Below are 16,550 nucleotides of genomic sequence, written 5' to 3'. Positions count from 1 at the left end.
CAAATTAATTACTAGACCGTCATTTACCAAGATTGAATATGAATCTCCAACCTCCTTAGAACACATTCAAAGAGATATTTGTGGGCCTATTCATCCACCTAGTGGACATTTTCGTTATTTTATGGTTTTAATTGATGCATCTACTCGTTAGTCCCATGTTTATCTTCTTTTAACTTGAAATGTTGCCTTTGTCTGGTTATTTTCTCAAATAATTCGACTCAAGGCACAATTCCCTAATCACCCAATGAAGACAATTTGTCTTGATAGTCTTGGTGAATTCTCCTCTCAAACATTTCTTGATTATTGTATGTTAATTGGTATTGATGTTGAGCATCTTGTTGTTCATACCCACACTCAGAATGAATTAGCTAAATCTCTTATTAAGTGTTTGTAACTGATTGAAAGACCATTACTCCTAAGAACAAAATTGTCTTTGTCTACTTGGGAGCATGTTATTCTTCATACAACTACTTTAATTCGAATTCATCCTATAGCTAATCATGAATGCTCACCTTTATAGCTTGTTTTAGGCTCCTAACGAAATGTTTCACATTTACATATTTTTGGTTGTGTTGTCAATATTCTCATAGTTTCACCTCAATGTTCTAAGTTAGGTCCTCAATGTCAACTTGGTATATATGTTGGTTTTAATTCTCCATCCATTATCTATTATCTTGAACCTTTAACAAGTGATATTTTTACTGTCCGCTTTGCAGATTGCCATTTTGATGAAAATGTTTTCCTACCATTAGAGAGAGGTAATTCAATTCCAGAAGAATGACAAGACATTACATGGTATGTATCCTCTTTGTCTCATCTTGATCCTCATTCAAGGCAATGTGAACTAGAAGTTTAGAGGATTATTCATTTGTAAGGACTTGCAAATCAATTACTTGATGTTTTCAAAGATATAAAGAAAGTAACAAAGTTACACATACTAGTTGTGAATGCCTCAACACATATTAATGTCCCTAAAGAACAATTAGAGAATGTCATAACAAGTGAATCTAAGACACGTTTGAAGCGTGGTAAGCCTATTAGCTAAAATGATTCAATTCTTAGAAAAAAAATGAACAACATATGAAAAGCTTGGTACTCTTGTTCAAGAGCTTACAAATATGAAAGGGTTAAACGATGAAACTCGACTTGATAAATAGTTAGCCCCTAAAGAGGCATAAATTGATCAAATACCAGTATTTAGAATTGAAGAGATCTCAATGAGTCACGTGGATGAAACAAATAACCATAGTGGCATTATCATAGACAATATATTTACATTCTAAGTGGCTATGGACATCATGAGAAATTATAAAGATCAAGAACCATAAACTGTGGATGAATGTCGAAAAAAGAATGATTGGCCAAAATGGAAAAAAAATAATCTAAACAAAGTTAAACTCATTAGCAAAACGAGAGATATTTGGACCTGTAGTTCAAACCTTTGGAAACATAAAGCTTGTTGGATATAAATGGGTCTTTGTGAGAAAGCGAAATGAAAATGATGAAATCATAAGATATAAAGCATGACTTATTTCTTGAGGTTTCTTTCAAAGACCTGATATAGACTATGAGGCAACTTATTCCCTTGTAATGGACGCAATTACATTTCAATACTTGATAAGTTTAACAGTCTTTGAAGAACTAGATATGCGTCTCATGGATATTAGTACAACTTATTTATATGTGGCTATAGATATTGACATATATATATATATATGAAACTCCTTAAAGGATTCAAATTGATTGAAGCAACTAATTCAAAACTTTGAAACATGTACTCAATCAAACTACAAATACTTTTATTTGAATTAAAGAAATTTGGATGCATGTGGTATAATCATTTGAGTGAATATTTGTTAAAAGAAAGATATGTGAATAATCCAATTTGCCTATGTGTTTTTATCAAGAAATTGGAAATTGGGCTTACAGTAATTACAATATATTTGAATGATTTGAACCTTATAGGGACTCCTAAAAAGCTCCCCAAAACAGCTAATTATTTAAAGAATGAATTTGAAATGAAAGATTTAGGGAAAACAAGATATTGTCTTGGCTTGCAAATCGAGCAGTGTTCAAATGGTATATTAATCCATCAATCGACATATATAGAGAAAGTATTAAAACGATTTTATATGGACAAATCACATTTTCTCAATTCCCCTATGGTTGTTCCTTCATATAAAGTGAACAAAGACCCGTTTCGTCCTAAAAAAATTAAGAAGTGCTTAGTCCAAATGTACCATATCTCAGTGCAATTGGTGCACTAATGTATCTTGCAAATTGTACTAAACCAGACATAGCATCTTCTATCAACTTACTAGCAAGATACAATTTTGCCTCATCTTGAAGTCATTGGAATGGGATTAAACATATATTGCAATACCTTCATGGAACAAGTGACATAGGGTTATATTATTAAAAAGAATCAAAATTGCAATTGATTGAGTATGCAGATGCAAGATATCTTTTAGATCCTTATAAAACTTGATCTCAAATGGGATATATCTTTACTTATGGTAGTACAACAATATCTTGGAGATTAGTCAAGTAAACAATGGTAGCCACTTCTTCAAATCATTCATAAATTTTTGCAATTCATGAAGCAAGTTGTGAATATGTATGATGAAGGTCAAAGATTCAATATATTCAATAAAAATGTGGACTACCTTCCATTAGAGGCAATGCAACCAAATTACATAAAAATAATGTTGCTTATATTGCACAAATTAAATGAGAATTCATAAAAGGTGATAGAACTAAGCATATCTTCCCTAAATTATTTTATACCCACGAGCTCTAAGAGAAAGGTGAAATTGATGTTCAATAGATATGTCATGCAATAATCTAGCAAATCCATTCACAAAGACATTACCTTCAACCACATTGAAAAGGTTAAGGTATGACATCGGAATACGAAGAATGGGAGATCTACCAATTGAAGAGTTGAAGAAATCATGATCATGTCTACATGAAAGGAATAATACTTGTGGATGATCATCCATATATCTTTTGTGACTCTCTATAAAAGGGAGAGACTCATAATGAAAATCTATTTAGTTTTCCCATGCATTCCATCATTTCTTTCTTGTTTTTTTCTTCTTCTTCCACTTTGTTACAACAATATATATATATATATATATATATATATATATATATATATATATATATATATATATATATATATAGTTTTAGGGTTATGATGATTATGTTTTTATTGTAGTCGCTCGTAACTTTCCTCATTTGTATCAATTTTTTGATATAATGGATTTCTTTCTCATTTGCTCGTGGTTTTTTCCATCTAGAGTTTTCCATGTAAATTTGTATTCTTATTCTATTTTTTTGAAATATATATGTTACAATGGAGATATTTAAAAAAAAACATCAATAATACTCACTTTTTTTTTTATTAAAATAGAACTAGTCAAATAATTACAATACAAGTGTCTTTGGATTCACAACAAATTATAAACTTTCAGTATTTTTCTTCTTCTTGTTTCGTTGGAATCTTAACTCTAACTCGTTTTCTTCTTTTTTCTCTTCCATTATCACTTTGGATCTTCTTCTTCTAGGTTCGTCTTCAATCCGGGTCTTGAACATCTCCTTCCTCGCAACTGGAAATAGGTCTTCAACACCTCTTCCCTCACAAAGATTAAGTGTCGTCGAAATGGAAGATGAATTTCTCATAAGAACACTATAAAATAACACTAATATACAAATAGAGGGATTTCTCACTAGAAATATAGAGATTTCTCATGGGAAAGATGGACGAATTTCTTATTGGAAATGGGTAAGAGGATTTCTCACCAAAAATGGAGCTTGTAAACTAAAAGATTTCTCATCGAAAATGAGGCTCGTAAAACAAACGATTTCTCACTAGAAATGCAACTCCTAAACCAATTACCAAATATGGAGAAGAGAGAGAAATGATAGGAATATGGCGTTCTCATTCATGTTGTGCAAGTAGCAATTAACTACCTGTTTCAATTTTCAGTTTATATATATGTCTTACTATTTGGATGGTTGAGATTCAAAATCTTCCATCCAACAATTGCAACACATTACAGTATTGCCCACAATTCTATAGAATTTTCAAAAAATCTATACCTAATGCAATAATGCTACTAGTCCAGTATAAGTGTAAAGAATCACTAGATAATTTGATATGGTATTGAGAGTTTGTTTAGTAGTATTGTTGAAAAAGAATCAAAACATTTTATAAAAATTGAAAAATATTTTTAAAAAGTTCAAAAATTATTTGTAATATCTCTCAAAGAAAAAAGTTAAACATTGGAAAATAAAATTAATTAAAATATTTGTGAATCATCTCTCTCAAGTCTCAACCATGTCCCCACTTGTGTCCTTGTCTCCTTATTGCTAGTTCTTCTATTGTTGTTGGTTCTTCTACTATTGTTGGTTCTTCTTTACTATTGTTGGTTCTTCTTCTACTATTAGTTTTTCTATTGTTGCTGGTTCTTCTATTGTTGTTGGTTCTTCTTCTATTACTATTGGTTTTTCTTCTACTAATGTTGGTTCTTCTACTCACCCACATATTTCTCTTCTTTTCTTGATTCTCATAGCAAGAAAGATGGTGAGCATAGATACAATAAGAACTATCATCGGCATTATCGGTATCATACATGTACATATCTCTTATCATCAATCAATCTCATTTCAATCGATTAAATCTATAATTTTCTTTTCTTTTCTTTTCTTTACGTGTACGCAAGAAATGTCATCTTATTCGAGCTATCTACCTCACCTAGCCTAAGGTTTAGACAAATTATTAAGAAAAAAATTGTGGAATAATTTAAAACTGACTCTTACTTCACCACCACAATGAGCTGCCTCATATGGATTTTGTATTATATATCCCATTCATCCATCCCAACAGCCTTCTTATCATCACAATCAATGGTGGTGGCTTTGTCATTGAGGTCATCTATGTGACCATCTTCTTTATATATGTCGATGCACAAAAACATGTAAGTTCTTTCATCTAAACGAAAGGAATAATATATATTTTTTTAATTGTTTCTTACTTTATTTTTTTATTTTTTATTTTTTGTTAATTTCAGGAAAAAAAAAATAGTTTTGTGGCTTGTGATTGGAATGATCTTCATTGGCATTCTAGCTACCATTACCATGTTGTTCTTCCATGGAACCCTTAAGAGATCACTATTCATTGGATTATTTTGTGTTGTATTCAATATTACAATGTACACCGCACCGCTTACTATTATGGTAATACTGCAAATCTTTCTCCTATGTATGCATGAAGAATATTGTTGGGATTTTTTTTTTTTTTTTTTTTTTTTTTTTTTTTGCATCATCAAGACTGCAAATATATTCTATTGTCTATGTATGAAGAATATTGTTGGAATTTTTTTTTTATTATTAATTTTTTTTTGTAGCTTGAAGACTACAAATATCTTCTATTGTTTATGTATGAAGAATATTGCTAGGAATTTTCTTTTTTCTTTTCTCATGGCATCAAGACTACAAATTTTGTTTTCTACTATTGCTAGGAATTTTATTTATTAAATTTTTTTCTACAACGCTAAATCATCAAGAGGAAAAGTATCAAATATGTGCCATTTAACTTGTCGTTTGTCACTTGACAACTTCTTCAGTTGGATTATGCACTTATTGAATTTGATCTCTACATTTTGGTAATTCTAAAAAAATTAGTTTGAATTTTGGAAATTAATGATACATTTCTAACTAATATAAAATAATTAACAACATTTTTCTTATGTTTTTGGTAGATTCCCAATGCCTTGAGCATTTTGTTTGGTGCAATTCAGTTTACCTTCTTTGCTATCTATTACAAATCTAACCTAAAAGATGAGGATGAAGAGAATAGGTCGTCCAAGGTTGAACTTTCTAGGATGTGATCATGTTAGCGTTTAAATTTTCCCGTTTCACATCTTAAATTTTATTTTACTTTGTCTTATTTTCATTTCATTTTTGTTTTTTTTTTTAAAAAAAAATCTTTGGAACATTTATTCAGCTGTAATTTCAAATGAAGATGAAATAAAAATAAAATAAAATAAAAAATGAGGGAGATTTATCTCACATTTTAGCATTTTTGTCTATGTTAATTCTCTTTAATTAACCCATGTAAGTGTCGATGTTAGCCAAAAGCATTGGAGTAAGGCCTTGATTTAATATATTTAATTATCATCAATTGTGCATCTAAAAATACTTTTTTGCTTTTAAATATGAGAATTTATTGGATTGTGGAAACTTATAGATGATCATCCATATTGACGTAAATCTCTTCATTAATCCCTATAAAAGGAGAAGATTTGCTAATGAAATTATATTCTATTTTTCTTCGAGTATTTTTGTTTATTCTCTCTTTTCTTTTTTTCATTCTCTTATTTTACATGTTATCAACACAACACTCTGAGTATATAGAAAAAATAGAAGAATGCTCGAGTTAGAAAAAAAAAAAAAAATTCATCTACAAATTTTTTTATATGTATGTAGCCTTGTTTTCTTCAAACAAAATATGAAAAATGCTATGCATTGTATTTTATTGTTATAATTTTTATTTACTTTATCTCATAGCCAAAACCTATGTAAATCATAGTTCATATAATCAAGTTAAAAGTTTGTAATTGTAGGTATTTTAATTAATGAATAACCACAAGTTACATACAAAAAAATTTCATAATTAGAAGTTATGAAAAATATGTACAATTCTCGTAACTAGATGTTATGAAGTAAATTACAAAATTACAAATACATAATCGGAAGCTATGCATATGATTCCAAATTGCTTTTTAATAATATTATATAATTGGAAGTTATACCAAACAACATTATATAACTAGAAGTTATAAAATGAATAGTCCATAGCTTGAAGCTATGTGCAAATTTGCACAATAAATAGTTCATAGCCTAAAGTTATTTACAAATTTATAAAATGAATAATTCATAGTTTGAAACTATATATGAATTTGCACGATAAATAGTTTAAAGCTTGAAGCTATATACAAATTTGCACAATGAATAATAGCCCAAAGCTATGTACAAATTTGCACATTTTTTGTTCTGACAAAATAATTATAACCTAAAACTATGAAAAATATTGTTTTTTTTTTTTTTTCATATTCACACATTTTTCATAACTAGAAATTATGAAAACAATCCTTATTAACAATTATTTCATAGCCAAAAGTTACACACAATTTATAATTTTCTTATACAATCAGAAGTTATACAAAACAAAAATGTCAATTAACAATTATGTTGTTAGAAGGTACAAAGACAATTTTTAATTTTGTTATATAATAAGAAGTTATATCATAACATAATTGTCAATTTTTTTAATATAATTATTATAACATTACTCAAATTTTAATTATTCATAGTCTAAAGTTATGAAAAAAAAGTTAGTAAATTAATAATTATTAAAACTCATATAGGTAGAAGCTATATAAAAAATATGTTTTTTTTATAAAATTATACTATATAGTAAGTTATATACATATTATTATTCATAACTTAAAGTTAGGAAAATTAGAAAATTAATATTCCTTGTAATCAAAAGTTATGTCAAAGTTGTTAATATGTATTTTCTTATAATTAGAAGTTATAGAAAACAAAATTATTAACTAATAATTTTGTACAACTTTATAAAATTTATATAACTAAAAGTTATAATAAAATATATTATAGTCTGAAACTATAATAACAAATATGTAGATAATATTTACATATTATCAAATGATTAATATTTTATATATCAAGTTATACAAATAGATAAGTGTTTGATAATTTTTTTATGAACTCCTATTATTAGAAGTTATACCATCATTAGTAAAAATATTTACATATAGATGTGAAATTTTGTGATACATGAAAGTATGATATTTATATTTTAATATTCTTGTATTAAAGGTGATATTTTCAAATATTTTTTATTCTTACTGTTTAATATACAATAATCTTTTGATATGATAGTTGAGGTTAATCTTAATCTTTATTTTTTGATATCTAATGTAAAATATGTTTGTTATTTATATAGAAAGTTGAGATTTTTGGATAATTTTTTTTTATTTGGTTGTATATGATTTCAATTTTTAATGCTTTAAAAAACATGCATAAGAATTTCTCTTTATGTCAAAAAGGTTTGAATTTACTTGTTGAGAATTTAATACTAAAATTATGTGTTGAAATTTTTTATTACATATTTTGTTTTGGATAAATGTGAAATATATGATTCAATCATATGATTAAAATTTTGATTTTTATATGTCAATTAATATTTCTTTAAGGCATGTCGTTTTTTATGATTGGAAAATTTTGAGTTATATAAAATAATGTATATTATTGCATGTTATCATATGTGTTATTTTTATTAATGCAATAATTTCATTATCCAAGAATAATTTTTCAATCACAATAAATTCGACTATTGTTTTCAATATATTTTGTTATATCTTTATATTTATATTTAGATAGATTTGTGGTGTTTCAATTAAAATTTTGAGACATGAAAAAATTACAAGATGCTTTAAATCATGATATATTCTCTTGAAATTTTGATTTACGAATTAATTTTTGCACGTTGATTTAGATAATAATAATATTTGAATAAAAATTATTGATCTATCATTACAATTAGTTTGATTATTGAAATACTTATCAATTATTTCATGTATAAATTGTTTTACACTTACAAAATCAAATGTATGAGATATTTAAGCAATATATAACTTTAAATTACATTTTTCATGTTTGTTTTGTTGTGTTACATATGCTCTCATTGCTTTTACATAACTTATTAATCTAAGTCATTATCAATAACTAGTATTTTTTTATTGATTTTAACTCTTCTTCAATAGTAAGATTTGTTCAATTCTATAAGGGTGAGGTCTTTATGACCATGTTTTATAACTTGTTATTTTAATGAAACTTTTATCTCATTAATTACTCAACATTGATAACAAACAATGTTAACACTATATCAGGTAATAAAACCTAATTAAATACTCTAAAAGAGCTTATACTATGCCACTAATAGTATATGATTTCATGTGAATAATACTTTATATTATGTTAGATCCAAAAGAATCTTGCAAGACCAACTTGTTCTCCTAGGGTAAACAATGATGCATTAATTCATTGTAAAGTCATATGGATGTACATTTTAAAACTAGAAGTGTTTATCTAATTACTAATCTGCTTATACACTTTAAAGGTAGAATGACATATTATGCAAATTATCATTTTAATAAGACAATTTTCCTGTTAATAGAGAGAGAAGAACTAATTCTTATTAAAATAATGAGAAATTATTTGGAATGCATTGACTTTGACTCATTTTGATACTCATACTAATCAATGTGAACTAAAACTTCAAAAGATTATTCATTTGCAAGGACTTGCAAATCAACTACGAGATGCTTTCATTGATGCAAAAAAAGTGATAAATTTATTTTTATCGACTAAGAATATTCTAGTACAAATTGATGTCCCTAAAAGACAATTAAATAATAAGTATAAAGCATGCATGAAGTGTGGTAGACCTTGAAGAGGCAAACACATTCCTTAAAAAGAGGAAAACACAAGGAAAGAGGAAAACCCATGGAAAAATATATGAAAAGATGACACTCTTGAAGAAATTACATCTAAAATGAGTTATTATAATGACTGATTAGTTTCAAGTGGCCCTTAAATAGGCACAGTTCAACCAAGTAGCCTTGGAGAGGCATATATTATACAATTAGATTTTGAAAAGATATAAATACCTAATAATGATATAATCTTAATTATCTACTTGCATACGGAGAAAATGATTAATATTTGGATCTGTAATCCAAACTCCTCAAGTTGTCAAACTTGTTAGATATAAATGAGTATTTATAAGAAAGTGCAATGAGAATAATGAAATCATGAGATATAATGTGACTCATAGCTCAAGGTTTCTTATAGAGACTTGGTATTGATTACGAGGAAACATATTCTCTTATGATAGACGCAACCATATTTAAATATTTAATATGTTTAGTAGTCTCAGAAAGACTTTATATGCATCTCATGGATGTCGTTACTGCATATTTATACGAAACTTTAAATAATAGCATCTATATGTATATACGAAAATCCCTAAAGGATTTCAAATGCCTTAAGCAACAAATTCAAAATATTATAGTATTTACTCAATTAAGCTACAAAGATCCTTGTATCGATTAAGTCATCCAAAGGCATGTGGTACAATCACCTCAATGGATATTTAAAACAGGAAGTATATATGTATTACCTTATTTACCTATGCATATTCATTATGTGAAATATTTGCAATTGTTATAGTATATGTGAAATATTTGAATTTTTTCAGAACTCCTAAAGAGCTTATAAGAATAATTGATTATTTGAAATGAAAGATTTTAGAAAATAAATTTTTTTGTCTCGGCTTGCAAATCAAGTACTTTTCAAATAAGATGTTAATTTATTAGTCAACATATATAAAGAAAGTCTTGAAGCACTTTCATATAGATAAATCACATTCATTAAGTTCTCCTATGATTGTTTGTTCACTTGAAGTGAATAAGGACTTGTTTCATCCTAAAGAAGATAATGAAGAACTACTTGGTCTAGAAGTATCATATCTCAGTGTTATTGCTACGTTGTTATACCTTGCAAATTATACACTACTAGATATTGCATTCCTTGTTAACTTACTTGCACGATATAGTTCTACACCAACTCAGAGACATTAGAATAGAATCAAACATGTACCACAATGACATAAGTCTATTTTGTTCAAAATGATTAGAATCTCAATTGTTTAGATATGTAGATTCTAACTATCTTTCACACCCTCACAGAGCTCGATCTCAAACGAGGTATGTATTTACCTATGATGGTATGACTCATGAAGATCAATAAAGTAAACGATGGAAACATGTAGACTACCTTCCATCAAAGGTCATGCTACCAAATTATATGAATATAATGTTGCATACATTGTACAGATTAAAGAAAAATGCATTAAAGATATTAGAATTAAGCATATATCACCCAATTTCTTTTATATTCATCAACTCTAAAAGAGTGATGAAATTGTTGTTTAACGAGTAAAATTTAGTGATAATTTAACAAATTTATTTACAAAGGCATTGTCAACTACAATACTCAAGAAGCTCATTGGAATACATCGACTTAAAGATTGTTATGTTGTGCTATTAGAGAAAATATAATCATGTTGACATCAGAGGGAACTAATTGATAAGAATATCACTACGTTGTACTTTTTTTCCCTTCGTCTAAGTTTTGTCCCACTAGGTTTTACTAGCAAGGTTTTTAACGAGACAATTGTAGTAGTCTCAAAGAATATTGTAGTTTTTTTTCAGTCACTAGGGTTTTTCCTAATAAGGTTTTGGTGAGGTAGACATATTCTTATGACCATCCAAAATGGAGTGTTATAAAATATGAGAATTTATCACATTGTGGGAAATTGTGGATGATCATATTGTAAACCCTCAATTTTGTCCTCCTAGCACATGTCTTATTAGATACTTATTCGATACTTTACAGTAGCTCCTTGGTGGCTCATATCTACTCACATTACTTACCTTTTCTTGAACTGCCTCGAAAACTCTGATTGAGGGATTGCCTAACCCCTTATTATGACCTCGGCAGCTCTAATTTAGACTTAGACACTTTCTTAAACGCCTTAGGCCCACTTAGACACTTCATCGGGCTTAATTCACTTAGGTCCACTTTAGCACTTTTTTTTTTTAAACCCACTTTTTATATGACTTGCATGATTGCATGACCTACATGACTTGCGTGGCTTATATAGATTTCTTTATTATTTTTATTTTATTTTATTTTATCTTATTATAAGTTTTCTAAATCATATTTCTTGGCTTTTTGGGCATGAGGAAACGGGCCGTCACCTATTTGGAAGGAGAACCAACAAAATTTTGAAAAAGAGGAGATTTTGTTTTTTTTTTAGAAGGATAGCACATATATTATTTCCATGGGGAAATCAGTCGTAAAAAGAAAGGCATGCATTACATAAAAAGGAAAGAGAAAAAGGGGATTTTCCTCCAACAGATTTAGGGGGTTCTTTGGGGAAGGCTGATATATATACGTGAGAGAGAAAGAAAAAAGAGAGGATTTTTTTATTGTCAAGGGCAGAAAAGCGCATAAAGGTGGAAGAGGAGCAATTGCAACCGACTTTGTCTAGGTATGCTTCTGGTTACTCTGGGTGTTCTTACCCATATTTGATTTCTCCATTTTGGTCATTTAGAAATATTCAATGTCTTGTTGTTTGGTGTGGATGGAAAGGGCCACAAGTTGTTCTGCTGGGATTGGTCGTTTGCTACTCCACCTTGATTCGATTTTGATTATTTTATAAGTCATTGATGTCTTTGGAAATATAGAACTCCATGCTTGAATGTTATCACGCTTGGTTTTTTTCGTTTAAATCTTATTCTGCATAGTTCCCTCCGCTCTTAACCCATGGATTAATACTTGAAGTGGAGTTATTTATGCTTACTAATTCAACATCTTCTACTCTTTCCTTCTCCAGATATCTTACATCAGGAATTCTGTCCGGCCAACGTTTCACCTTTTTCGGATATCTCACATCCGGAATTCTGTCCACCGACATTCCACCTTCTCCGGATATCTCACATCCGAAATTTTGTCCGGCCAACGTCCCACCTTCTCCTTATATATCACATCCGAAATTCTGTCTAGCCAACGTTCCACCTTCTCCGAATATCTCACATCCAGAATTCTGTCCAGCCAACATCCCACTTTCTCCGGATATCTCACATCCGGAATTCTGTCCAGCCAACGTCCCACCTTCTCCGGATATCTCACATCCGGAATTCTGTCCGCCGACATTCCACCTTCTCCGGATGTCTTACGTCCGAAATTCTGTCCCACCAACGTCCCACTTTCTTCGGATATCTCACATCCGGAATTTTGTCCGGTCGACGTTCCACCTCCTCCTCTATTTGCTTCTTTGATTGGGAATTTATTGTTTTTAAATTGAATTTTTGAATCATTTTTTCAACTAAATATTCTCAGCATTGAAAATTCCATCTTTAATAATCCTTTGCTGCCATTTTTTCCTCTCGGCATGCACTTTCATTATTTTCTTTTACTTTCAACCATTTTCTTGATCTTCTTGATTTTTCACATGCATGAACAAAATTCATGGTTCCAAATAATGGAATTCACTGAACCAATTCATGCAAAAGCAATTAGGGCTTTGGTGAGGGCCCGACATTCATGATATTCTCATCAATATTGTTTGCTTGATATTTGATTGATTGTGATTCCTCTTTGTGGCATTGAGATTATTTTGCATTTGTTACTAAACAAACTTGTTTCCCATAGAGGAGTATTAGCTTGTCATCCGGGTACGCTCTTCCTGCCCTCAAAACTCTAAAATTATATGAATGTGTATGTTATCATGAGTCATGTCCATGTTTTGATGCCATAATTGATTGCCTTGATGCTTGTTTGATCATCTTTGATAAAAATGTATATCATGCGTCATATTTTCAAACTAATCTTTGATGTCTTGTGATAGCGCTTAGGAAGCGGTTCAGGTACGCACCCTAACTCTTCTTTATTGTGATCTTATCTTGTTTAGCATGCAATTTTTTCGAAATCACCCTAGCTTACTTAGGTATCTACAATTAATCAATTAATTACCACATTACCCTTAACTTAGTCAGTAGAGACCTTTTTAGGGCTTAGAGGGGTGCTACCTCTTAGAGGTACCTTCCCAATAAGTAACCTGATCCTCGGACCTAGACTCAGGTTTCCCAAAGATATGCTTTTTCCAAAACTATGAAGTCATTTTTTTAGGGTTTTTCTTTCTTGTTTTATTTTCCCTTTAAAATAAAAATAAAATAGGTGGCGACTCCAACTTTTCTAAAATTAATTTTTCACAAATAAAAAGCGAGTTTCGCCAATCGAGTGGGGACGCATGTGAAAAATGTGGGTCCACACATACATATTGTTGTAAATCTCTTCCTAAATCTCTATAAAAGGAAGAGACCTACTAATGAAATTATATTCTACTTTTCTTTAAGTATTTTTGTTTATTCTCTCTTATTTTCTTCTTTCCATTCTCTTTTTTACAACATGTTTAAAATTTAAGTAATATATTTTCATTTCCTTAAATTTCCCGTCATAACCATTTTGTCAAAAAAAAAAATGAAAAATGGAAAGGGTGAAATATTTATGGGAAAGAAAATAACATTAAAACCGCATAAGAAATTTATAGAAATTCAAATCGAAGTCGCCATTAGAGCATCATGTAATTTAGAGTTGCATAACCGATTAAAAAGGTGGCTCAACCACCAGAGTAAATAATATTAATATGGCCTTGGCCAAAAACTAAAACCAATGTGAACCCAAACTGAGTTCAATTCACTAATTAGGAGGATCAACCAACCAAATGGTCTTTTAGTGTACTACAATATAATGAAGGCAATCGTGGTAGTGGGTGGAACGATACTTATACTCAACACCGAAATGATCGTGCTTTTGGTTGTTTACTTCTTCCTCTTGTGGTGTTTTGTCTTCCGTAAACAATTTGACTGGTTGCGATAAGAAAGATAGATGATAGAGGGATTTTCTACGTTAAAGCTCAAGAAACTTCTGAAACTTGTTGGAAAAAAATATGGCGATGACGACCATGGAATATGTAGTGTGTCTAGAGGAGATGAAAGAGAAGGAAATAACCAGAATGCTTACTTATGATCATAGATTTCATCTAGAATGAGCAGATACTTGGCTACCTAAGCCCTCGATGTGTCCATTTTGCAAAGTTGAGATCAGACATGAAGATCTTTGTTGAAACATGTTTATGCTATTATTTTAACTTGTTTTAAGTTTGTTGAAACAACCACTACTACACTATTGCTTCTTGAGCGGTTGTTCTTGATTTTTTTTGTTTTATTTAAATTAAATTTCGTTAATTTTTTTAATTAATTAACTTCGCAAATACTAGTTTTTTTGTTTGTGTTTTTGTTTTTGTTTTTTTTTTTTTTTTGAAGAATTATGTAAATATGTTGCATTATGAAATAAAATAAGAAAACAAAACCCAAAATTGGTCATTTAAGGGAAAGTACAATCTAACCCCAAAAAAAAATCTACCTTTGATGTATTGTAACAATGTCCTCTCCACTGTGCTCGAAAATGCCCTTTAGCCAATTAAAGCATTTTTTTCTCTGTTTCCTTTTCCCTCTCCCCACTCTCATCTACCCCATTATCACCTTCTTACCAAATTAAATTAATTTTTATATTATAATTAAATAAATTAAATTTACACTTTTTTAATACTTTGATTTTAATTAATTTTATAAAACAATTCTCATCTTTTTCCTTATTTTTGATAATCTACTTAATTAAAAAAACTAACTTTATTTTTAAAAAATATAATTCATTTTCTTCATTATTTATTTCACTTTCTTTATTAAAATTTTATTTTAACATCATGTGTAATTAATACATTAAAATAAATTTGTTTTTAATATAAAAATATACTCACCTATAATAACTAATAATCTAATAAATAAATAAACAAATACTAATATTTTAAATAATTTTGATTTCAAATATATATATATATATATATATATATATATATATATATATATATTTTATTTTGTTTCTATTTTTATATTTATAATTTTTTATAAAATATTAAACCTAAATTTAAAAAAAATAAAAATAAAAAAACACCATCCACATGTGTTGAAACTAAATTTTTTGTTTTCTTCAAAATAAAAACAGAAATAAAATATTAAAAATATTAACTTACCTTTCATTTTATTCAATAAAAAATTAGTAATGGATCATTTTTAAGAACATTTGATTTTAAAAGCAATATTTTAAGGTAGATAAAATTAAAATTTAAAAAGTGTTTACATTAAATTTTTTAGTATAAATTCACAATTCCCGTCATATTACATTTAAAAAAAAAACTAATGTCTTTTTATTAAATATGTAAAAAAATCATTTTTTTTTAATTAAAATTTTCAACCATTAAAATTGTTTTTATTTTGATAAATAATGCCTTTAAAAAGTACATTATGTGTTTTTTTTGCATATTATTTAATAATATTTTTCAAAGTCATAGCAATGACAATAAAGGACTTAATAAGTTAATACATGTTGCTATCTATAATGGTACTTTTAGTTACTGACATTGTTTCTTTTAGATAAAAAAACAATGTTACTATTTTTAGTATCATATTTGATATAGGTTGAAGCAGTGATCAATGATAAATAAGTTAGTACATCTGTTTATTTACTGTGATACTTTTAGTTACTAAGATTGTTACTTTTAAGTAAAAACTATGTTACTATCTCTAGTGGCATGCATATTTGATGCGGAGGATGAAGTGGTGATGAGTAATATAACAGCTACGTACGTGGGTCCAATCAGGTGCACTAATTGACTTGTCTTGGCAATTCATCTTTAATTAGTTGAAGGGCATTTTCGAGCACAATGGGGAAGACAATGTTATTGATATTGTTTCTTTTAGGTAAAAAAACAA

This window comes from Vitis riparia, chromosome 17 (genome assembly GCF_004353265.1).
Source record: "Vitis riparia cultivar Riparia Gloire de Montpellier isolate 1030 chromosome 17, EGFV_Vit.rip_1.0, whole genome shotgun sequence".
Lineage (NCBI taxonomy): Eukaryota > Viridiplantae > Streptophyta > Magnoliopsida > Vitales > Vitaceae > Vitis > Vitis riparia.
Note: the sequence above shows the minus strand (reverse complement) of the source record.